Genomic DNA, 24,562 nt, shown 5'->3' with positions numbered 1-24,562 from the left:
GCAAGTTGCAGAGTGGGAACAGATCTATGAACACATACAATGACAAAGAGGGCTCACATTCAGAATATGTAAAGAGCTCTTAAAAATCACTAAGAGAAAGAAAAATGGGTAAAAGATATAAGCATGTAATTTATAAAAGCAAATACTTGAATGTGTTCAACTTTCTTAATATTCATGTAAATGCAAATTAACATCACAACAAGATAACACATCCTCCAAAATGCCTGAAATTTAAAAGACAGAACACCAAGTGTTGGAGAGAATCTGGAGCAACAAGAACTCTCATCTACTGGAGGGGATACTGTGTTTGGCATTGAATACTAGTTCTAGAAAGCAGCACATTTAGGACTCAGGTATTTCACTCTTAGGATAACAGAAACACATGCACAGCTGCATCGAAAGACATGTATGGAAATGTGTGTGGCATCATTCTGTGTCATTGAAAAAATATCTTGACACAAACCCCAAATGTGACTTCTGTTTTCCAGCTTGGAAGCTGTCACTCCTGTCCTCACAACAACAACCAAAACACCTTGAAGAAGCTGAAAGTTAACAACTTTTCTTAGATCCACCAGAGACTTGAGGCTAATAGGGCAAACCGTTATCCCCCCATTGGAGAGGCAGTGAGTCCCAACCTAACAGGATCGGACGCTGGCTGCGGCGCCAGAACCACAGTGGGAAGACTGAAATGTAAATGACAAATCGCTGGAGGCTCCGTGTACAGAAACTTGAGAATTAAGAATTAAGGGAGCCCAGTCTTAGGGGGCACTACACTTTCATGAACCTCCAAGAGCTCTGCCAGAGGCTCTTGTGAACATCAGAGAAAAATTCCCTCCCGCTCCCCACAGGGAAGGGGAAAGTAACTACTTTGAAATACGCCCAGGGCGTTCTGTTCTCCTTAGCAAAAGCCTGCCCCAGGGAAACTGTTTCACCAGAGTCTAACCACCTTGAGCTTTAATAAGGCCTAACACATGTTAGCATAAGAATAAAAATCACATCAAACTTTTCTTCAGAACCCATGCAAGCAAGCAAGAAAACTCTACCAACCAAAAATTCTGTATCCAGCAAAATTATCTTTAGAAAGTGAAGAGAAATAAAAACTGTCTCAGACAAACACAAATTTGCTGTCAGTAGATCTGTCAAAATGTTAAAAGAAGTTATCCAGACAGAAGAAAATGATATAGGCTAGACACTTGGATCTGCATAAAGAAAAAAAGGTTTTATAGGGAAGGAAGAAAGGGGCTTCCTGGCTTCCTCCTCCATGGGGCACTGGTGCCATGCCCAGCACCAAAATGCCCCTACCCAATGCCGAATAAGAACACAGAGCACCGTGAATTGCTGGCTCTAAAAGGAAGAGTGGAAGACTTGTGTTCTCAACCCACAGCTGCTACTGCTACATATAAAGACACTGCCGTGAACATTGCAAGTTCTCTGGCTCATGGAAGGAGGAATCTATTCCAAAGACTCGGGAAAAACTGTAAATTAAATAAAAATATGATGAAAGCTCTCTTCCCTGAGCTTTATAGATGTTAATAATGCACCTTGTTGGCCGGGCACGGTGGCTCACTCCTATAATCCCAGCACTTTGGGAGGCCAAAATGGGCAGATCATGAGGTCAGGAGATGGAGACCAGCCTGGCCAACATGATGAAATTCTGTCTCTACTAAAAATTAGCTGGGCATGGTGGCAGGTGCCTGTAATCCCAGCTACTCAGGAAGCTGAGGCAGGAGAATTGCTTGAACCTGGGAGGCAGAGGGTTGCCATGAGCCGAGATGGTGCACCACACTCCAGCCTGGTGACAGGGCAAGACTCCCTCTCAAAACAACAACAACAAACTGGACACATATTTTTCACTGTATACAAAAATTAACTCAGGTTGGATTAAAGATTTAAATTTAAGATCTCAAACTACAATAATCCTAGAAGAAAAACTTGAAAAGTACCATTCTCAATATGGGCTACGGGAAATAATTCATGGCTAAGTCTTCAAAAGAAATTGCAACAAAGCAAAAGTTGACAAGTGAGACCTAATTAAACTAAAGAGCTGCCACACAGCAAAAGAAACCAACAGAGTAAACAGACACCCTACAGAATGGGGGGAATTACTCACAAAGCATCATACAACAAAGGGCTAATATCCAGAATCTATAAGGAACTTAATTCCACAAGCAAAAAATGAATAACCCCATTTAAAAATGGGCAAAAGCCATAAATAGACACTTCTCAAAAGAAGACATAGGGCCGGGTGCGGTGGCTCAAGCCTGTAATCCCAGCACGGTGGGAGGCCGAGATGGGTTGATCACGAGGTCAGGAGATCGAGACTATCCTGGCTAACATGGTGAAACCCCATCTCCACTAAAAAATAAAAAAAAAATAAAAATAACTAGCCGGGCGAGGTGGCGGGCGCCTGTAGTCCCAGCTGCTCGGGAGGCTGAGGCAGAAGAATGGTGTGAACCCGGGAGGCGGAGCTTGCAGTGAGCTGAGATCCAGCCACTGCACTCCAGCCTGGGTGACAGAGCGAGACTCCGTCTCAGAAAAAAAAAAAAAAGACATAGATGCAGTCAACAAACATATGAAAAATGCTCATCATCACTAATCACGAGAGATATGCAAATCAAAATGACAATGAGATATTATCTCACACCAGTCAGAATGACTATTTTTAAAAAGTCAGGCTGGGTGCGGTGGCTCATGCCTGTAATCCCAGCACTTTGGGAGGCCGAGGTGAGCGGGTCATGAGGTCAGGAGATCAAGACCATCCTGGCTAACACAGTGAAACTCCATCTCTACTAAAAATACAAAAAATTAGCCGGGCGTGGTGGTGGGTGCCTGTAGTCCCAGCTACTTGGGAGGGGTGAGGTAGGAGAATGGCGTGAACCCGGGAGGCAGAGCTTGCAGTGAGCTGAGATCATGCCACAGCACTCCAGCCTGGGCAACAGAGCGAGACTCTGTCTCAAAAAAGAAAAAAGAAAAAAGAAAAAAAGAAAGTCAAAAAAATAGCAGATACTGGCAACTTTAAGGCAAAAAGGGAATGCTTATACACTGTTGGTGGGAATGTAAGTTAGTTCAGCTGCTGTGGAAAGCAGTTTGGAGATTTCTCAAAGAACGTAAAACAGAACTAACATTCAACCCAGCAATCCCATTACTGAACATGTATCCAAAAGAAAACAAGTCATTCCACCAAAGACATATGCACTCGTATGTTTATTGCAACACTATTCACAATAGCAAAGACATGGGATCAACCTAGGTGCCCATCAACAGTGGACTGGATAAAAATGTGGTACATATAGACCATGGAATACTATGCAGCCACAATAGAATGAAATTATGTTCTTTGAGGGAAAATGGCTAGAGCTGGAAGCCACTAAGTGAACTAACATAGTAACAGAAAACAAATGCCTCATATTCTTATAAGTAGGAGCTAAACTCTCAGTACCCATGGACATGAAGGCGGTAACAATAGACACTAGGGACTGCTAGGAGTGGGAGGGAGGAAGGAAAAGGCTGAAAAACTGCTGAGTTCTGTGTTCAGTACCTGGGGGTTGGAATCATTAATACCCCAATCCTCAGCAGCACACAATATACCCAGGGAAAAAAGCTGCACGTGCACACCCTGAATCTAACATAAAAGTTGAAAAAGAAAAAAACAGAATGGAATCTCTGTCCTAAACATATCAATTGTGCCCCCCTTCAATTTGAAATTCTCACTATTGGCTATATTTGGGGGTATCCTATTTTCCTTCTCATAACTTATTTTAAGAAGCACAGAATAATAATATGTGGGCTTGGGATTCAGTTTTTGAAATCAAACACTGAGCCTTCAATGACCTTCCTGTACACGTAAAAGCACAGCTGTCTGCATGGCGGCAGCTGGACCCCACACTGTGGATTGTGCCTTCACCCTGGAATGTCTGTGATGCCCTCTCACCACAGTGGTGGGATTGGAGATCTCTTGCCCTCGGTCCTAAGTGCCACTGTCTGTGCCAGCCAGGCCACTGGGCCATTGTGGCAGACAGTGGTCCCCTTTGTGTGGAGGGCACTGAGTGTGAGCTGAGGCAGACACAGCACTTTTGACAACTTTATCTACTTCTTTCAAAACTGAGTCTGAATTGTGATAAAGTGGTTGGTTTTGGCCAAGCAGGTGTATGTCATAGAACAATGGCTTGGGAGTTCAGAATCCTGGGTTTGAATGAGCCTCTGAGCCTTATTAAGCTGTGAAATCTAAAGCAAGTCATTTCACTGATAATTAAGCCTCATGAGCACTTACAGTGTACACTTTACCTACATCGAATCATTTGGCCATCACCACAGACATATGGCATGATTGATTTACTATCACCTTTCGCTGGGCAGAAAAAGACAGAGATGAATGTGCCCAAGCTTATGAGCCCCTCAGCAAAAGAGCCGAGATGGGAACCCAAACATATGGCCCCAGTGCTGCGGCTCTGAACTACTGACCTGCCTTCAGCACTCAGCCGTGGGATCGTGAGTCACTGTGCAAGGGAGTTCCAACATCTGCATGTATGTGTGGAATGATCTGAGCCTGCAGAGTTCCTACACGCTAGCCACATTATGGGGTGGTGTCCATGGTCACATAGCTCAGGGCAGGTATTAGTACATGAATAGTTTAGCTGTGTCATAGTCTTTATGTGAAAGGCATGTAAAAGCCCAAATGCTTTTGAACTGGTTGAGGATTTTGAGTTGGAGGACAACACTTGGGACAACCAGTCACATTCTTTCAGTGCTCGGCCACTGCTCAGCACATATCCCAAAGCCGGTAAATAATGGAAAGACCCTTGATTGATATTTGATGGCATTATGAACTTCAAATGACCCCTATAGAAATGTTAAAAAAAAAAAAAATAAAAGTCTGTGAGCTACACAACCTGGGGACAAGACAAGTAAGAACACAAACTACCACTAAATAATTAGCCTCCTGTATCATCCTGATTGCAACTCCCTTGGCAGCTGGTTTGAAGAGCCTCAGCGCTCACCAGGACAATCTCCCTGCTATGCCCTCTCTCGCTGTGGGTTGCCTGGGCTGAACATAGGCAGCCCCTCACATGATGACTGCTGACACAAGGCAAAGGAAGATTAAATGGAAAATGTATGTTTATAGTGATTATTTTAAAATATAAGTATTTCAGTATTTTCTAATCTTTAATAATTGATTATTTTTAGGGGACTTTTTTTTTTTGAGACAGAGTCTTGCTCTGTTGCCCAGGCTGGATTGCAGTGGCACAATCTCGGCTCACTGCAACATCTGCCTCCTGGGTTCAAGCAATTCTCCTCCCTCAGCCTCCTGAGTAGCTGGGATTACAACTGTGTGCCACCACACCCAGCTAATTTTTTGTGTTTTTAGTAGAGATGGGATTTCACTGTGTTAGCCAAGATGGTCTCCATCTTCTGACCTCATGATCTGCCTGCCTCAGCCTCCCAAAGTGCTGGGATTACATGCGTGAGCCACCACACCCAGCCTGTTTTGTTTTTGTTTTTGTTTTTGTTTTTGAGGAGTCTCACTCTGTCACCCAGGCTGGAGTGCAGTGGCATGATCTTGGCTCACTGCAACCCCTGCCTCCCAGTTCAAGGGATTCTCCTGCCTCAGCCTCCCAAGTAGCTGGGACTACAGGCACATGCCACCATGCCTGGCTATTTTTTTTTTTTTTTTTTTTTTTTAAGTAGAGATGGGTTTTCACCATGTTTGTCAGGCTGGACTCAAACTCCTGACCTCAAATGATCTGCTCACCTCGGCCTCCCAAAGTGCTGGGATTACAGGTGTGAGCCACCATGCCTGGCCAATTATTTTTATAACTGAGACAATAAATAAATAAATAAAATTAATGCTGGTGCATGGTATTAAATCTAGTTTTAAAAAACTTCACACATAAACAAGGGCAGAACCCTATACCCTCCAAGATAAATGCAGTAGCAGTGTATATGGGTCTGTGGAGGTTGAAAGGGACTTGGTAGAAGTCAAGAAGGTAGTGGCTGTCCTGCTGGGCTTTTAAAGGGTCTGAAGAAGTGACAGGATGCTGTGGTTGAATCCTAGCATGTATTTTAGCATTTTTTCATTTTGAGCTTGATTATTTCTTGTTGTTTTCATTTGCCACTACCTGGAAAGCCAAGGGCTCTACTCTCATTTCCTTTCTGCTCTTTCTTTGCCTTCCTTGGTCCATGAAGAGGATGGTCCAGGAGAAGCTTATTCCATGCTTGTTAACCAGGCACATCCCTAAGTTCCAGTCCCTGAGTCATTCATGAGTAGCACCACCATGAACTGACAGCCATGCTGTGTCCTTCCACATCCCCTAGGTGACTCCTTTGAGCCTTCCAGAAAGTGGGCCAGAAGGAAGCCCTACTCTACCACCACGGTAAAGTAGCCTGTCTTTGCCTAAGATGTAAATGTTGTTTTCTTGGTTCCCTTATTTTTCAGTTGATATCAGCTATGGGAAAATTATCCAGTACATTATAGATGTTAGATAATATTTCCTTGGGAATGGAGGAGGTGTATCTTACCAACTGACACCTGATTCCAGAGGATGTACAACATTGGCAGTGTCAGAAACTACACTGCATGTTAAGGGATGTTTTCTTCAGGAACAAGCTTTCCACTTTAGATAAGAATTCCGCAATTGCCACCCAAAAATTATCTAGACAGAAACATTCTTCAAGAAAACTCCTGTGCTTTCCTACAGGAACTCTACTCTAGAGTTGGAGCTTTTGATTTGAATGTTCTTTCCAATCTTGGTTACCCAGAGTTTCCAAGTGAGCAAAAGACCTGTGCGAGCCATCCATAGCATGGCCTGATTCTCAGAGTGTTTTCCTTCTCTAATTACAGGTGACTTCAGGGAGCACATTCAATGGTATGTATTCTGGAATCGCTCACTGGCTGTGAGAAAAAGATTCTGTAGGAAATGTGGAGCCTAACTGCTGGCTTTTGTCTGGAGAGCCTCCATGATCTAAGACGCTTGGTGGCAATGAGGATGGGGGGGTATAGTAAAAGAAACTGGTTTCCCAGGTGACAAACACTTTTTATCTATGTATAGTTCCTGGGAACATGTTCACATTAGGTGGTGTTCACATTAGGTGACGTTCACATTAGGTTGTGTGGGAGTGTGTGTATTAGTGTGGGGGGGTGGGGTGGTCTATGTGCAAGTCTGCATGATTTGCTTGTGAATGTGTGTCTCTGTGTGTTTCCCCTAGGAAAAAAATGTTGTGTTTACCCAACACAACTCTCAGTGCCATTTTTCTTAATTTAACAAATCAGACCACACATTTTACTTACATTAGTTCAAACCTCCTCATGCCCATATGCTGTGAGCTTGTTTATTGAATCCACATACCAGATGGAGAAATTAAGCCACATAAATAAATGTGCCCTGGCTCACTTGCTATGAAGTGAGGAGCCAAGATGTTTACTCATACGGTGCTAATGTTGAAAGGATCACTATTCACCATGCAAGGGAGCTCCAGCACCCTCTATGCCTGGAATTACGCAAGCCTGCAGAAATCCCAAACACCATCCCTCACATAAGAGAGCCTCAGTGATCTCAGAATCCAGGTAGCTATGTAGGCATCTCCCTGCAGGTGTCACATAGTCCTTAGTGTGAAACAGACATAGAAAGCCCATGTTTCTGATCAAGTCACAGGTTCTGAAACACTAAGGGAGGCACTAAGTAGGACAATATGGTGCCTGTGTGTCATAGCTGGTCTCTCCTCAAGACATGGCTCAAGTCCAATAAGAATTGGGGAAATGCTTTAGAGTCGTGGACAGAGTTATCACCATAAGCCCTCTGAACTACGTAATTTAGGGATCATGACTATTAAGTACTCAAATTACCACTTGGCTATTATCCGGGTATCCGTCATCCTTGTGGCAACTCTCTTATGAAGCTGGCGGGGAGAGCGTCAGTGCTGGAGTTGAACCTCCCTTCTGGATGGACCCTCTCTGTGTTAGCAGGTGGGTGCAGGCATGGGGGTCAGCACGCTCAGTGGATTTACACACACAGCATTGAAGAATAAGACTGGGCTTCATTATTTACACATTTTCAATAACTGACGATCTTCGTAACATAAAATCAATGATTTACTACATTAGAATATTGTCCCTAGTATTGAATCTTGTCTCTCAATAAAGGGTTGCTTAAAGTCACATGAGAGATTCAACTGATGATACATGGGACAGGCTGTAGCAGCAGTTAAAGCAGTCATTCGAAAAGGCTTTTACTATAAACTTACTTGTGAGCCTGAAGGGGAGGATAAAAGAGATGATTAACTCCCCTGTGCCGTGTTCCTATTATGTGCGTTGTGGAGGACAATTACACAGGAAGGTGATGGAGGGAACAGAGCAAAGGATTGCACAGGTCCATTGAACCCATAAGACAATGGTGAGGTTAGTGAATGAGACTGGTCATTCTAGGTTGAATTTTACCTCATGCATTCTTTCCATGCTTTCTTCCAGTAGTTCCTTCTCTTTTTTATTAATTCGGTCACTGTTGCTAAAATCCTCACTAAAAGAGGACAAAGCTTTGTAATAACATAAAAGCTTGTAAAGTTGTGATAGCTCAAATTTTACAAAATACTGGGGGCTTTTGCCTGAGACCTGGATAAACTAGTTGTGTAAGAATGGGGAGTCCTCTGAAGACTACTGGACTTCTGGGAAGAAAGATCTACGTTGCCTCTCTGTGATATGGAGTTAGTCTTAAAGCCAGGGACATGGTAGTCTCTAAGTCACATAGAAGGCTCTGAGAAAGGAGAATGAGGTCTCCATTTTCTGGATTTAGGATGTCTCTGAGAGCAAGCAGGGGGTCACAGAAGTATACAGAGAAATAGATAATGTGGGTAATACATATGTTTATAGTATCTAGAAGAAAACATCAAGCTGTACATTAAAATATATCTAGAGTTTTGACAAAGACAACTAAAATATAAGAATCTTTAAAACTCACAAGGCAAATATCAGGACCATGTGGCTTCCTTTTATTTCTACTGAACAGTAAAATAAACATAGCACCAATCTTGCGAACACACTTCCAGAGAATACACAGAGTAAATGCAGCCTTGCTGCTTGTTTATTTCCAGAGAATCTTGATTGCACTCCTGCAATAACAGACATTACAGAAAAGGGGAAGGACAGGAACATTTTTTCTGAAGGTAGAAGTCGAACTCTGAAAACAAACATTAGCAATCTAGCATCAGACTTTTTCTCAGAAAGGAAGAAAAACAGGATTTTATGGGGGGATTTCACCAGGGTTCATGGGGAGAGAATCAGTGGCTTTTTGAGATCGTTGTTAAAGGGTTGGGAGAAGAGAGGGCCATTGGGTTAATGCAAGGGACATTTGGTGACAGAGGAAAACAGAACTTGGGGTGAACATCAGAGAGGGTCCTGTGGTTATGGAGAGGTCTCCCTAAGAAGAGACAGGACTCTGTCCCCTGCCACAGCAAAGTCTAGGGATGGATGTGGAGTGTGTAAATTAGAAACTGAATTTGGATGTGGAAAGAATGAGCAGAGAAGGCACACCCGGAGCTGGCGCAGCCACTGCCCATTCTGAGCCCGACCTTATTGCAGGCGGCTCTGATCAATAGTCAAGGAGGCAGTGGGAGTTGCAGACTTAATTCATTAAACCACCAAAGCACCAGCCACATGGCCACTTTTCCAGTTAATTCACAGTAGCTTGCATATTCAGGTTTGATCCGTGGAAGGGAAGTTACTCTTTGCAGACCCATCTTTTGACAATCATTTTGCAATGTCAGAAGGTCTGAGCAGCCTTAGGAGGCAAGCAGACCCTGGTCCCTCAGTGTAGTCACTGGAGGAGACAGTCACTGAGAGGCAGCTGACAGGGTGAAGGGAGAGGGGAGGAAGGCCACAAAGATGACAGCCTTTAACATAAACTGTCATCTTGGGGAGGTCAAGGATCTGAAAGATAGAGGAAGGAGAATTCTTTATCATTAAGGACCTGTCCTTATCTCAGGCATCTCCTCCAGAGCATCACCTTTGTCCACCCACACACCTCGGGCTAGGAGGACTGGAGAAAGACAGTGAGGGGGTCTCTTGGGTCTCTGGCAGAGGGTGTGATGCAGAGGTGTCAGTTGTTCAGGAATCTCTGTCTCTAGGGAACCAGATACATTTCCCATCTCAGATCCTTCCTCACTGGGGTTGGGATTCTGCTCATCACTTATCATCTCTGAATGTCAGCACCCTCAAGTGTAAAATCCCAGCCACAGCCCCTCCTCTGCCCTCCCTGCAGGGCTGATGTTCTCCATAAGCCATAGGCATCATGCCCACGGAAAAGCCGAATAGGAAACCATGCGCCACTGCCCCGGAGCCATCCAAGCATCCTCTCCATATTCAGTCACTAAGTGTCCAACTTATTCCTCCTGGCATGTAGTAAACACTTAGAGAACACTACTGAAGTACCAGTCCTCTCTTAAGGTTTTCCTGTATTTAGTGATCTTTTTAACCCTGTACTGGGATACTAAGAAGTAGGGTCTAAAAAGTATTGCTAAAATTTCATTATGACAGTGCAGAGGACTGAGGGCAGAGGGACGACATGAGCTTGCCAGGTCCACGTGGCTTAGTGGAATTTGAATCCGGGCCCGCACTCTGCACCAGCCCTGCACTCGCAGTCATCCTGCTGTGTTCTCCTCTCCGTGAAGGCACTGCCCACGGTCTGTCTGACAGGGGTGTTGAGTGCTCACTGAATCACTTTGATTCAGCGGGCTCTGCTTGGAAGCCTGTAAAGAACAGGATCATAAGTTTAAACTTAAAACAGTTTGTAACTGTTTTCCCTCTGGTCTTCTGTCAGCAAGATGTCAACAGCCCTCTCTATTGTAAATGCATTAACCAGCATGTTCTCTGATAGAGATTATAAGAAGATACGCCGTGTCCACCACTCAGCTTCAGAGACCTCGTGGCTTCTGGGTAAAGAAGGAGGTATACCCTGTAGAAGGTACTGTGGAAGTTCATGAAGTTGATTCAAGAATCGCAACTGTGGGGAGTATTCAGTGTCCCATATGTAAAAGGAAACTATGAAGAGATTAAGCCACATTTTTTAATGTGTCAGGATTCTAATTTGCGTAATCAGTAAGTATTACTACAACCGCAAAAGTAAATATCCACTTAAAAGTCAATTTTTGTTCATGTTTAATGATAGACAATGTTTCAAGCTAGTGTCTAGAACTTACCTGGTTGTTAAACATTAGCATAGATCTCCCTGAAAGAGTGGTGCTATATTATTATTTTTCAATTAATATAAATTAAATACATATAAATTATTTGACATAAAAATTGAGCATATGGCCAGGTGTGGTGGCTCATGATTATAATTCCAGCATTTTAGGAGGCCAAGGTGGGTGGATCACCTGAGGTTGGGAGTTGGAGACCAGCCTGGCCAACATGGTGAAACCCCGTCTCTACTAAAAATACAAAAAATTGGCCCTGTGTGATGGCAGTGCCTGTAATCTCAGCTACTCAGGAGGCTGAGGCAGGAGAATCACTTGAACCTGGGAAGTGGAGGTTGCAGCGAGCCAAGATCACGCCATTGCACTCCAGCCTGGGCAACAGGAGTGAAACTCCATCTCAAAAAAAAAAGGGCACATAATAAAGTTCCCATATTATTCTGTCTTCTCGCCCTCACTTCCTGATTTTACCTGTTACTAACATCTTACATTATTGTGGTACATTTGCTAAAATCATGATAAAATATTGACACATTATTATCTGAAATCTATCATTTGCATAATGTTCTTTCTGTTACACATTTATATGAAGTTGGAAATATGTATAACATGTGTTCACTATTATGGTCTCATAAAGAATATGTTCACCTCCCTAAAAATCCCCTCTTCTCATTAATCTCTGTCCTCTTTCTCCAGAAACCTTGGCAACTATTAATATTTTTACTGTTGCTTCAGTTTTGCCTTTTCCAGAATGTCATATAGTTGGAATCATATATTATGTAGCTTTTTCAGATGAATTTATTTCACTAAATTGATGTATATTTGTTTCCTTCATGTCTTTTTTATGTCTTAATGGTATAAATTGCCACATTAAATCACCAAATAATATTGCATTAAATGGATTTTTGTCTTTGTATTCACCTGTTGAAGAATTTGGTAGATTTCATTAGAAACCATCTGGGTCTGGTGTTTTCTTTTTCAGAATGCTCTTAATGTGAATTCAACTTATTTAATAGACATAAGTTTATTCAAATTATGTAGGATTCTAGTGTGACCTTGGGAAGATTGTCTTTCAAGGACTTGAGACATTGCACTGAGGTTACCAAACTGCGGTCATAGAATTGTTTATAATATTCCTTGATTATCCTTTTAATGCCCAACAGTTCAGTCGAGATGGCTCCTGTTTCATTTCTGAAATTGGTCATTTGTGTTATCTTCTTTTTCTTGGTTAGCCTGCATAGAAGTTCATTCATTGTAATGAGCATCTCAGAGAACCAGCTTTTGTTTTTATTGATTTTCTGATGATTTCAGTGTTTTAATTTTATTGACTTCTGTGATGTTGTCTCTTACTTCTTCTACTTGCTTTACATTGCATTCCTTTATTTTCTACAGTTTCCTAATTGAAACATGATATTACTGATTTTAGATCTTGTGATTTTTAATATATTGCATCCAATGCTATAAATTTCCCTCTAAGGACTGCTTTTGCTACATCCAGAAATCTTGTCAAGTCACATTTTCATTTAATGTAGTTAAAGGTATTTTTAATTTTGTATTGAGACTTCTTTAACCCATGAGTTATTTAAAGGTGCATTGCTAATTTGTAAATATTTGGGGATTTTCTGGCTCTTTTACAGTTGTTGATTTTTTGTTGTCAGGTATGTGTTGCAAAAGCGGTGGTCTATCTCATCTTGCCACCTCCCAAGATGGCCCAGGATGTGGGCTTTCCCTGAGTGAATCTTTGGCAATCTGCCAGCCTGATGTGGTCTGCCTCCCTCTTTAGTCTGAGTTTGCTTTCTGCTTAGAAAGGGCCATTCTCAGTTCTGGCAGGGAGTTTTCCTAACATTGAGAGGTGACATTCTCACTCCCCAGTGCAGCCTGCACCTCTGACCTGTGGTCAGCAGACAGGACAGAGGCCCTCAGTAGGCAGAGTTCAGCAGAGTCTCTGACCGAAGTGCATCTTCAGAGTCTGCACCTACCCCCTGTGACCTCAGGCAGACTCTGTGTCCTAAAGCAGGAGGAACTGTGCAACCATCCTGTGGAAATTTGTGAGGATCACTGTGTTACTCAAGTAAGGTCTTTGGAAAGTGTCGTATTACTACTGTTTGTTAACTGCTTGTTGGTGGCCTGGCTGGGCCACACCCTTTATGAAAACCGGGATCCCTCAGCCAGCGTAGGTATCTGTGCAGCCCGAGACCCTCATGTGAACAGCCTCATGGCAGCTGTCTTTTCCCCTTGCCACCATCAGTGCCTCCTTGTTCCTGGGCACTGCTTTCTCTGATGGGTGCTCCACTGTTTTCCTATACCTCAGTGACTACAGCTGGATGTCTTTTCTGGAATCTAGGCGAGGGGCATCAATAGCAGCTCTGCTGTGGCACTGCCCTCTTTCTTAGCTTGTCTTGCTCTGTCTCAGGCTCCCTCTAAAGATCCCACCCTTCAGGTTCTTCCACAAGTTTCTTATTGAAATCTGAGCAGAAAAATATGACCGATATGACCAATCCTATACCCACTGAAGACATGAATGAAGAATTAAAACAATTCTCCATGGACTCTACCATATAAATCCCTAGAAGTACTTTCTAAAAAAAAAAATCAAGGAAGATGTAATAGTTTTCCATAAATTAGAATACCCTACACATACAATTAAATGAAATGGCTGGTATAGTCTTGAAACCAAAACCAGATAAGGTAAATTAAATTCTGTGATATTTTAAAATACTGTAAATTCTGACTAATGTGAGTTAATCTCAAAATGTGAAATGGTGGATTAATGTTGAAAATGCAATAAATAAAATTAGCCACCTCAAGAGGTTAATAGAGAAAAAATGTGATTATTGCAATAGATTCAGGAAATTCATGGATAACATTTACTATGTATTTATAGGACAACTGTCTCATAAACTTTAAGTGACCTGTGACAACCATTTTAATTAATACTGCTTTAACAGCATATCTCTTGACTTGATAAAAACCAGACAAGAATTTCCATAACATTAATGTATTTTTAGCACCTATATTGGGTGTGAACCCATCATAAAGTTTGCCCACTGTAAAGGTATACAATTTGATGCTTTATTAAAATGATACTGTGTGCACCCATCACCATGATCTAATTTAAAAATGTTTCCCTCACCCAAATTCTCTCTTGCCCACTAGCAGTCAATCCCCACTCCCATCTCAAGCCCTAAGCAATACTGCTATGAGATTCCATCTCCATAAATTTTCTGCTTGTTTAATATAAATGGACATATATATATTTGGAATCTGACTTCTTTGATTTAGCATACTATGTTTGAAGTTAATTGATGCTTTAGCACATGCTGGTCATCTGTTTTCCTTCATAGTCTGATGTGTTTATTCATACAGATAGTGTTTATTCATTTTTCAGTTAATGGACATTTAATTATTTTTGTTTTTTTCTATGATGAGTAATGTAGCTTTGAGCATTCATATACAGTCATGTAATGCATAATGACATTTTGGTCAATATATATGTATAGTTTTTGAGATCCAGGCTGGAGTGCAGAGGCACAATCTCGGCTCACTGGAACCTCTGCCTCCCCGGTTTAAGCAATTCTCATGCCTCAACCTCCCGAATAGCTGGGACAACCAGCACATGCCACCACATCTGGATAATTTTTGTATTTTCAGTAGAGACAGGGTTTTGCTGTGTTGGTCAGGCTAGTCTCAAACTCCCACCCTCTGGTGATCCACCCACCTCTGCCTCCCAAAGTGCTGAGATTTTAGGTATGAGCCACTGTGCCTGGCCTAATTTTTTTAAGAAACAAGAGAGCTATTTTCTAAATTAGCTTTGCCAATTTATATTCCTACTATGATGCATAGCACTAATTTCACTGCACAATGTGTGGTAGGCCCCAATATGTAAGAAATGATGAAAGTAACACATAAAAATTAGTATAAAACAAATGAGATTATCATTGTTGCTATCATCTTTGTCAAATTCTCAAAACAATCTAAGTATATTTTTATATAAATGTGCTTGGCAACATAGCTGAAAAAAGCATTATCAGTAACAAAGACATACATTTGAAGGGGAAAAACACTTGTACTAACAACACAATGTCAGAATTAACATACAAATTCTGCTGGTCACTTTGGAATATTTAATTGCTTGGGGCAGTGTTTTGTAGACAAATGAACATCTATGGAGCACCCGAGGTAGGGGGAATCAACAAGACTTGGGTTTCAAAAGTTATCTGGGGTTACAGCATGAAACTGTTGGAGGACACACACCTTGTGTGAGTGAGGTGCCTCAGTGTGTGTAGACGTGTTGGAGGTAGAGCATAATGGTGGCTTCCTCCAGAAAGGGACATTTGGGGTAGATTCATTCCATTTGAACAACACAGCCTGATGTGGCATGGACATGAATGGAGGTGAAATGGACGGTAGCTGACAGGAGCAGTCCTGACAAGGCCAGGGTGAAAAACCTGGGAAGTCCTTCAGGTGCAGAGCCTTCAGTTGAAAAAGGAGGTGGTCACAGGAAATACTGAGATGGATCAGCAATGCACGGGAGACAGAGTTCTTGGCCCTGTGGAGTGAGTAGTGTGGATTCTCAAGTTTTCTCCTCTCTCCATTAATTTGTCTTCCAATGCAGATGACTTTGAATGTCCAATGGATCATGAGATTATAGACAAGCCTTAGCCCGCTCTTGAAGGTAAAGGAAGGCTGCTAGCAAGACTAGCATCTGGGCTTGGCTGTGCGTGTTTTCTATTGTGGGGAAATATATATAACACAATATTTATCATTTTAACCTTGTAACCAAAGTGTGCACGCAGTGGCATTCAAAATATTCACAGTGTTGCATAACCAACACCACTATCTACACCCACAATTTCGATAATTTCTTACAAAACCTTGTCCACAGTAAGCAATATAGCACCTTCCCCCTATTTCCAGCCCACAGTGATTCCTATCCTGCTTTCTCTTGTATGAATTTGATTATTCTAGGCACTTCATATAAGTACAGTTATACACTATATTCCTTTTGTGTCTGGCTTATTTCACTAAGCATAATGTTCTCAATGTCCACCCACATTGTATCATCTATCAAAATTGTGTTCCTTTTTTACAGATGGATGATGTACCACTGCATGTAGACCATCTTGCTTTTATTACATTCATTTGTTCATTGATGATTGGACTTTTCCACCTTTTGGCTCCTGTGAAAAGTGATACTACAAACATTATATACAAATATCTCTTTGATTTCTGTTTTCTATTCTTTGGGGTATATACTTAAGAGTAGAGTTCCTGGGTCCAACAAGAGTTCTGTATTTAACCACTGTTTTTCACAGTGGCTGCAATTTTATCCATTTCTACCAGCAATGTATCAGGGTTGCAATTTCTTTACATCCTTGTTCACACTTATTTTCCTTTAAATCATTCTAGTAGGTGTATATTGGTGTCTACTTGTGTTTTTCATTTGCATTTCTCTAATGACTAATGGTCCTAAGCAGCTTTTCCTGTGTTACTATCCATGGGTGTATCTTCTTTAGGGAAATATATATTCAAGTCTTTTACCCATTTTTGAAGAATTGTCTGATTTTTATTTTGTTAGCTTGCTGTTGTAGATTTTTGGAGAGTTTAAAATATATTCTAAATTTTAGTCTCTTACCAGATAAATGATTTGCAAATATTTCCCCCTTTGTGTAGAACTTTAGATTCATAAACTTCATTAATTTGTATGAAATTCTCAGCAGTTGACCTCAAACAGATAAGACTGAAGTAATATTTTGGAAATAGTTGAAAGTATTATCACAACAAAACAAAGGCATAATCAAATCCTGCAAGCTCCACGTAAGGCACAATGACAAATAAAGCAGCAAAGGGCCATCTGGTGATTCGTTCACCACACTTGTTGCAACTGTTTGTGCTGCAGTTAAAACATACCAGCATTCAACCCATGTCTCCTCTCTTGAAGTAAACTGTCCTATGTTGGCTGGCCTGAACAAGCATAGATAGTCTCCAGCCTCAATTAATATGCATGCATGACAAAGAAAAGGAGGCTTGGATGAAAAAATATTGTATGATTAATAATTATGCTTTAATTAATTTTAAAGGATATAATTTCAGTGTTTGTGATTCTCCCGTAGGCAATTATAACAAAGGATTAGTGACTAAATACAGTAGACTGTTTTGCCTAGAATTGAATCCTGTCTGTCTATTAAGCTTTGCTTTTATTCAAGTGCAAAATGCTAACACACATAATAACTGCAGTGACAGCCACTGTGGATCCTCAGAGGATTCCACAAAAATGGTCTTGGGACATAAATCCTACAAGTTAATATTGTTTTAAGGGGTTTAGAAAACCATTTAACTGGGTTTCAAACCTCACAGTGTGAGCAGTGGGACTCTCATTAAACTATAGCATGTGCTTCAATACCATTTGTAGACTGACTCATTCCTGTTGCCCTAAGTTGCCATCAGCAAAATGCCAGGGACTCCATTTCTTGCTCCTCAGCTCCTCGTTCTTGCCTGTCTTTCCACAAGGGAAGATTTTTAGCAGGAGCTCAAGCTGTGCTTTTAATGAAACACATCCCCACACACTGTCCTGTTGTCCACATTAAGCAGAGCTCCCTGAATAACTCATGAACAAAAGCATCTATGACTAACTGTTGCTCTATGTCCTCCTAGCCTCTGAGGAGTCTCTAATTCACAAGGACAGAGGAGATGGAGAGAGGCCGGTCAACACAAGGGTAAGGTTGCCTTGCTTTCTCTGAAATAGAAATGTTCCTTTCTTGGCATCTTTCTTTTTCAACTGACTTTACATGTGAAAAAATGACAATGTACATTACAGGTATTAAATGCAGTTTTCTGAGGGGGTGGAAGAAGTGACTCTTAGCAACTGATATGTAATCCAAAATGGCATATACCTATGACAGCTGCAGGTTGTACACTGTATCCTTGGGGCCCTTGTCCTTGGAAGCAATGTCTTCTCCTTGGATTCAGTATTTTGCACTTGCCAACCAACGTGGATCTGAGAGATCCACCATCCAGAAGCTGATGTCTTTTCCAGTGTGTATCCTACCCTTGTTTGGGGGGCCTTGAGGTTGACTACACTTTCTGATCAAGTTTTCAATATTCACTGAGAGAAACAGCCTTGTGCAAACAATCCACAACACGACGTACCCCTCATAAAGCTTTGTTTCTGTATTGCAGGTGGTGCAGGCGGCCCCTCTGGGGTGTGACTCTAGTAAGTATTCTGGAATTATTTACTGAGAAAACAATCTGGATGGCAAGAAAGGTGTGGAATCCTTGCAGGTTTCAGTGTGAAGAGCCACCCTGATCCTGGGATTGCGATAGGAATAAGCACAGTGGAAGTGTTTTTAAAAACCTGAATTCCCCAGGGAAATATTATGGCCAATTTTTGAGGAAGCAGCTGTGCTCCCTTTTGGGTGGTGCTGACTTGGGTGCTTGAGGATTCGTGGTGTCTCATGTGAGGCTGCATCATGTGGTGTGAGTGTGTGCGTTTCTGTACAGATGAGGCTGTGTGTTTCCTCAGGAAAGATTTCCCATTTATAGGTGTCCACTTCTAAAAATAAAATCCATCCCCCGCCCACTGTCTCTGTACAGTGACTCCTGCACCCTCACCAGAGCCATCCCTGGGTCTGGCTTATTATCCCCACTGCTCAGGTGGAGATCCTGAAGGGCCAAGGGGGTGGCCCCAGCTCCCGAGTTCCTGAATGAAAAATTGAAAACGTGAACCCAGGAGTGTGGGCCTGTGCTGACGCTGACATGCATTTAGTCATGGGGTGTTCGCCACCACACAAGGAGTCCAGCATTCATGTATAAGCCCTAAAGCACGGAGCCCAAAAGGCCCCAGACACTGCCCATCATCATAAAGTGGCCTCCATGGTGGTTCTAGGCACATCTCCCCACGGGCCAGCGTAGTCATCAGTGTGTCAAAAGCACAGAGATCCCCGGGGGTTTGGGTCAGCTCACAGATCCTTTTTTTTTTTTTTTTAGCTTTTATTTTAAGGTCAGGGGTACATGTGCAGGATGTGCAGGTTTGCTACATATGTAAATGTGTATCATGAGAGTTTATTGTACAGATTATTTCATCACCCATATATCGAGTCTAATACCAGTTATTTTTCCTGATCCTCCCCCTCCTCCCACCTCCCACCCTCCAGTAGGCCCCAAGCTCACAAATTCTGAGAGGAGTGGGGGACCACGCAGGCCAGTGCGGCCCACTTCAGTTGTGAAGTTAATTTGCTCAGCAACTTAACAAAGCCTATAAGGAAGGGTGATGTATTTTAGTAGATTTAGTAATACTATCTTCCCAAGCCCTAAAATGCTCAAATCCTGCCAGCTGAAAATGGTGAGGAGGGACAGATGGGAACTCTGTGCAGCACTTGGTTATTAGCCTGGCTTCCGTCCCCTTGTGGCAACTCTCTTATGCATGTGGGTAAAAGACCCTCAGCCTCAAGCCAAGCCGCCTCCATGAGGAGCCATCTCATTATTGACTGGCTAGTGCGGTGTGTGGCCACCAGCCCAACTGAAACAAAATGTGGCTTTAAAACAAGTGTAAATCTCATACAACAGGCAAATGCAGAAGCAGCATGACTTGCAAGTTGTAAAGAAGACAGTCGCAGTGTCGCTGGACTTCAACCTGGGTAGAAGACATGAGGGAACTCTGTCACTGAATCACAGCAGAGTTCAAGGCCACTTGTAGACTATTTCGTGTTACAGAAGGTGGCCTTTAGCTCCTAAGCAAAGGCCTCTGTTTCTCATGTCTTTCCTGTTCATCTTCTTGGTCATCCTTCTTCCTCAAGATAAAAGAGCCCAAGCAAAAGGCAGTTTCAATATTAATCTGACCAAAGTTTTGTGCAGTTTATTATCATCCAGGTAATCAGGTGCAACCCGATCTGCCTACCAGCCCCCCACCCCTGCTCTGTGTTTTCATTTAATAAATATTTTGGTCTACTTACTATGTGCTAAATTTTCTGGAGACCACAGAGTAAATGAGATAGAATCTTTATGTTAACAGCTAAGTTAGATTTAACATAACTGACAAAAATTAAAATTTCTGATTTCTTGTAAAAATATTTTGTACTTGTGAATGCATACTGAATGTAAAGTGGTTAACAAAAAATCACACTTGCACTCATGGAAGGCTTTTCGTGAATTTGTCAATTTCTATTTTTTTTTTTATATTTCCCCACTTCTCTGGATAATGCATATCTGAACCTGGAAACTGATTCCCACTGCAGAAAGTGTTCTGAGCCACATCCTTTAGCTTCACTAGTGCAGGACCACCCGGGAGGATGGCCCAGCATCAGCTCAGCCCATGCTGTGATCAGCCACCTCCATGCACCACACCAAGCAAGTTCCCTGGGTGATTCAGTCTCCTCCACCAGGGCACCGACCTTTACTCTGTGTTCTCCTAGCCCCCTAATGAGAGTGCTGTGCAAGACATCTGGCCAGGGGATGCACTGGATGTAAACATCTGTAATGAGATACTACAAGACATCTCTAAGCAGGGATGCTGTAGAAGAATATCTCAATGAGGATGCTGTATACTCTGAAGAATGTGTTAATATGCAGGGACTGCACACATGGGAGCTCTGGCACTTCATGGGAGGAGGCTTTTTCACATAAAACATGGCATGTGGACACTGTATACGAGATCGCTAATGAGGACACTGTATACAACATCGCTAATGAGAACACTGTATATGACATCGCTAACGAGGATGCTGTATATGACATCGCTAATGAGGATGCTGTAGAAGACATTGCTAATGAGGATGCTGTATATGACATCGCTAATGAGGACACTGTATAAGACATCTCTAATGAGGATGCTGTAGAAGACATCTCTAATGAGAATGCTGTATACGACATCGCTAATGAGGACGCTGTATACGACATCGCTAAAGAGGATGCTCTACAAGACATCTCTAAAAAAGAAGATGCTGCCACTGTAAGATACTTTTCTTTGTCTTGAACAGAAATGTTACTTTCCTGGCTTCTTTTGAGTCAGATGTAGACATGAACATCTGCCAATGTGCATTATCGATGTCATCTGCAATTTAATCAAAGGTAGACATGAACATCTGTCAATGGGCATTATTTATGACATCTGCAATTCCCTTGGTGTGGTGCTATTGATTGGCAGCCTCTCACCAACCCATGCCGGGCACACTGGGGCGTGGTAGATGGCAGCGTCCACGATCCACTGCAATGCAGAGGTGTTTCCCTCCACAGCAGTTTTCCCCCGTGGATTAAGGTTGTGAAACTGCCAATCTAAATATACTTTAAAGGTAAATTCTGTGGGAAAAGCTCTTTTCTTTTCCATAGGTGTCCTCCATGTTAGTTTTGGGGGACTTCGACCTTTGACTCAATCACTATACCCCTTCTTATTTTCTCCAGTTGTTGAGAGAATATCAGATCTGTGTGACATGCATGGCATCATTTCACCCTCCTAATGTTTTCTTTTCTATAATTGCAGGATCCATTTGTACTGGAGAATGGTACGTACCCTGAAATAACTCATTTCCTGAGGGAAAAATCCTGTCTCTAGGGTACAGAAACCTGATTCTGGGATCCTTTTGGGAAGGAGGATTCCCAAATCATTGCTCTGATGAGAGCAAATGATTTTGCAAATATAAAACAATGTCCAGAGAGGCTGTAGGGATATCTGTGAGCCCAGAGGAAACACCAGGGGATCCTGTGTGAAGCACCAGAGCTTCAGCTGGGGTCAGAGGAGTGGGTGGGCCTCTCTCTAATGACTTATCCTGATGTTTGTGTTTTAAAGATCTGTTGTTGGAGAGCATATCCAATGATGAGGATTTGTAGGTAGGTAACTACTTTCCATGTAAGATCCAATGGGAGAGAGTTCCCAGGAGCCTTCAGTGTATCCATCTGCTTGGGAGGTTGAGGAGGGGACATGAAATCAAAAAGAAAAAGGAAATATGTGTCAAATTGGATTTGGTCTTTTCCAAGTTTGTTGCCATAATGTAAGAACTGTCTCTCTGGGCTGTGACGGTGCTATGTGATTTAAAGGTGATCTTTCCCAAAACACCTGGCCTTTTCTGCCTCTGCCTCTGCCACACATCACAGCCTTTGGTTTGGACTAGTCAGCACTGCTTGGGATTGTGCAGAAGAGGTCTGAGGTTGCATCAAGTGGCACCTGTGGCGAACAGAATCTGAGGACACAACTCCCTCACAGGCATTTACTTGAACCTGGAGACAAAGTTCTCCTGGTGTGTGCCCGGGGTGCAGGAGAAATTGATGGTTGTCTTCTGAACTTTTAGGACTTTAAAAAGCAGTCATGTTTCCATCCTCGCTGTTGACTCCTGGCTTAAAAGGATCTCCCAGGGTGAGTGAGGAGGCGGGATCGGACCCTGGCAGTCTGATGGCAACACCTGTGTTCCTCTGCGCTGGGCCATGGACGACATTACACACCTTGGTGAGAATCAGGAATTACACACCTTTGTGAGAATCCGCATCTGGAATTGAGATGGGCCTTGAGTCATATAATTAGGTTGGAAAAGGTGCATTTTACTACCCTATTGAAAGAAACCATATTTTTCTCACTCCAGCAGGATATATGGTTTTCAGTATCCACTTAACTGCTCATTGACTCTTATTGTAGATCAAGAGGTGGCAAGCAGTCCCTGCCCTCCCCCAGTTGTAGGCCCAAGGTAACCAGCAAGTGACTGCATATAATGGAAAAGTGGTACATTTGGAGGTGTCTGTATTAATGAGACCCACATGATATGGGTAAGAGCTATTAGGGTGAGAAAAAACCTGGGAGCACAATGAAATATTTGAATATCAAACAAAACATTATTGAAATCTCCACTGTACTTTAGTAGTTGAAGTCATTCTTGTGGTCATCACTGCCTTTCCCAAACATAAGCTGCTTAATATCACACGGACCCATGCCATGAGGAACGATGATCAGTTTGTAAAATGCCAATAAAGCCATTGCCTGTATAAGCCATGATATTTCATCCATATATTTCAATTTCCATGTGTAAATATAGTTCAAATGTCAGAAATTTATTATTATCTAATAGAATATGCATGGTATATCAATGAGCGATAGCCCTCATACTCTTTCTATTAATAATTATTTGCATGATGAAAAATGCAGAATCCCATTCTTGGATTTTTCTCAGTTTGCACGCATGAGCATGACCACCCCATGTCCACCTGACATGTACCAGCAGGAGGCCAGAAACAGAGGCTTTTCTTATTAACCAAGATTTCTAAATGTATTACATATTCACGGTTAGAAATAACTCTAAATATCATAAAAGGTTAGCAAGGAAGTTTCCCTTCCACTCTGAGCTTCCAAATACCAAGTCAACATTTTTGTTTGCATATCATCCCTACAATCTATGTGCAAATAGAAACATGCACCTGGCATGCATGCTGATGCGTGATTGTGCTTATACAAAGTCCTGTGCACCTCTGCATATATCACTGGGCAATGCACCTTAGTTATTCCACTTTTCAAATGTAAATCCATTGTATTTTTTCAGAGCTATAAAGTACTTGCACCCTATGACTATTCCCAAAATTACTTAAGCACCCCCCTCTGGGTATCCATTCATTCTGTTTCTAGTCTTGCTCTCATAATCAGTGCTGTAGTGGACAGCACTGTGTTGAGTAAAAGTGGTGAACGTGGTATCTTTGTCTTGTTCCAGTCCTCAGGGGGGATGGTTTCAACTTTTCCCCATTCAGGATAATGTTGGCTGTGGGTTTGTCATAGATGGCTTTTATTACCTTAAGCTATGTCCCTTCTATGCTGATTTTGCTGAAGGGTTTTAATCATAAAGAAATGCTGGATTTTGTCAATGCTTTTTCTGCATCTATTCAGATTATCATATGATTTTTGTTTTTAATTTTATTTATGTGATATATCACATTTATTGACTTGTATATGTTAAACCATCCTTGCATCCCTGGTATGAAACCCACTTGATTGTGGTGGATTATCTTTTTGATATGCTGATGGATCCAGTTAGCTTGGATTTCTTATTATTCCTTCTGTGGAATGTATTGGTTTAAATAATGAAAACATGTTCTATCTTCACTGCTTAGCACTTTGTGTTTCTTTTTTTTTTTTTTTTTTTTGAGACAGAGTCTCGCTCTGTCGCCCAGACTGGAGTGCAGTGGCCAGATCTCAGCTCACTGCAAGCTCCGCCTCCCGGGTTTACGCTATTCTCCTGCCTCAGCCTCCCGAGTAGCTGGGACTACAGGCGCCAGCCACCTCGCCCGGCTAGTTTTTTGTATTTTTTAGTAGAGACGGGGTTTCACCGTGTTAGCCAGGATGGTCTCGATCTCCTGACCTCGTGATCCGCCCGTCTCGGCCTCCCAAAGTGCTGGGATTACAGGCTTGAGCCACCGC

General features: G+C 42.2%; 1 pseudogene; it reads left to right on the top strand.

Annotated features, from left to right (window-relative positions):
• LOC101015015 overlaps positions 1-23,917 on the top strand; it is a 32,834-nt pseudogene extending 8,917 nt beyond the window's left edge.
• The last annotated feature ends 645 nt before the right edge of the window (positions 23,918-24,562 follow it).

The sequence above is a fragment of the Papio anubis genome, chromosome 16 (assembly GCF_008728515.1).
Source record: "Papio anubis isolate 15944 chromosome 16, Panubis1.0, whole genome shotgun sequence".
Classification (NCBI taxonomy): domain Eukaryota; kingdom Metazoa; phylum Chordata; class Mammalia; order Primates; family Cercopithecidae; genus Papio; species Papio anubis.
This window is presented reverse-complemented; position numbering and strand designations above follow the sequence as displayed.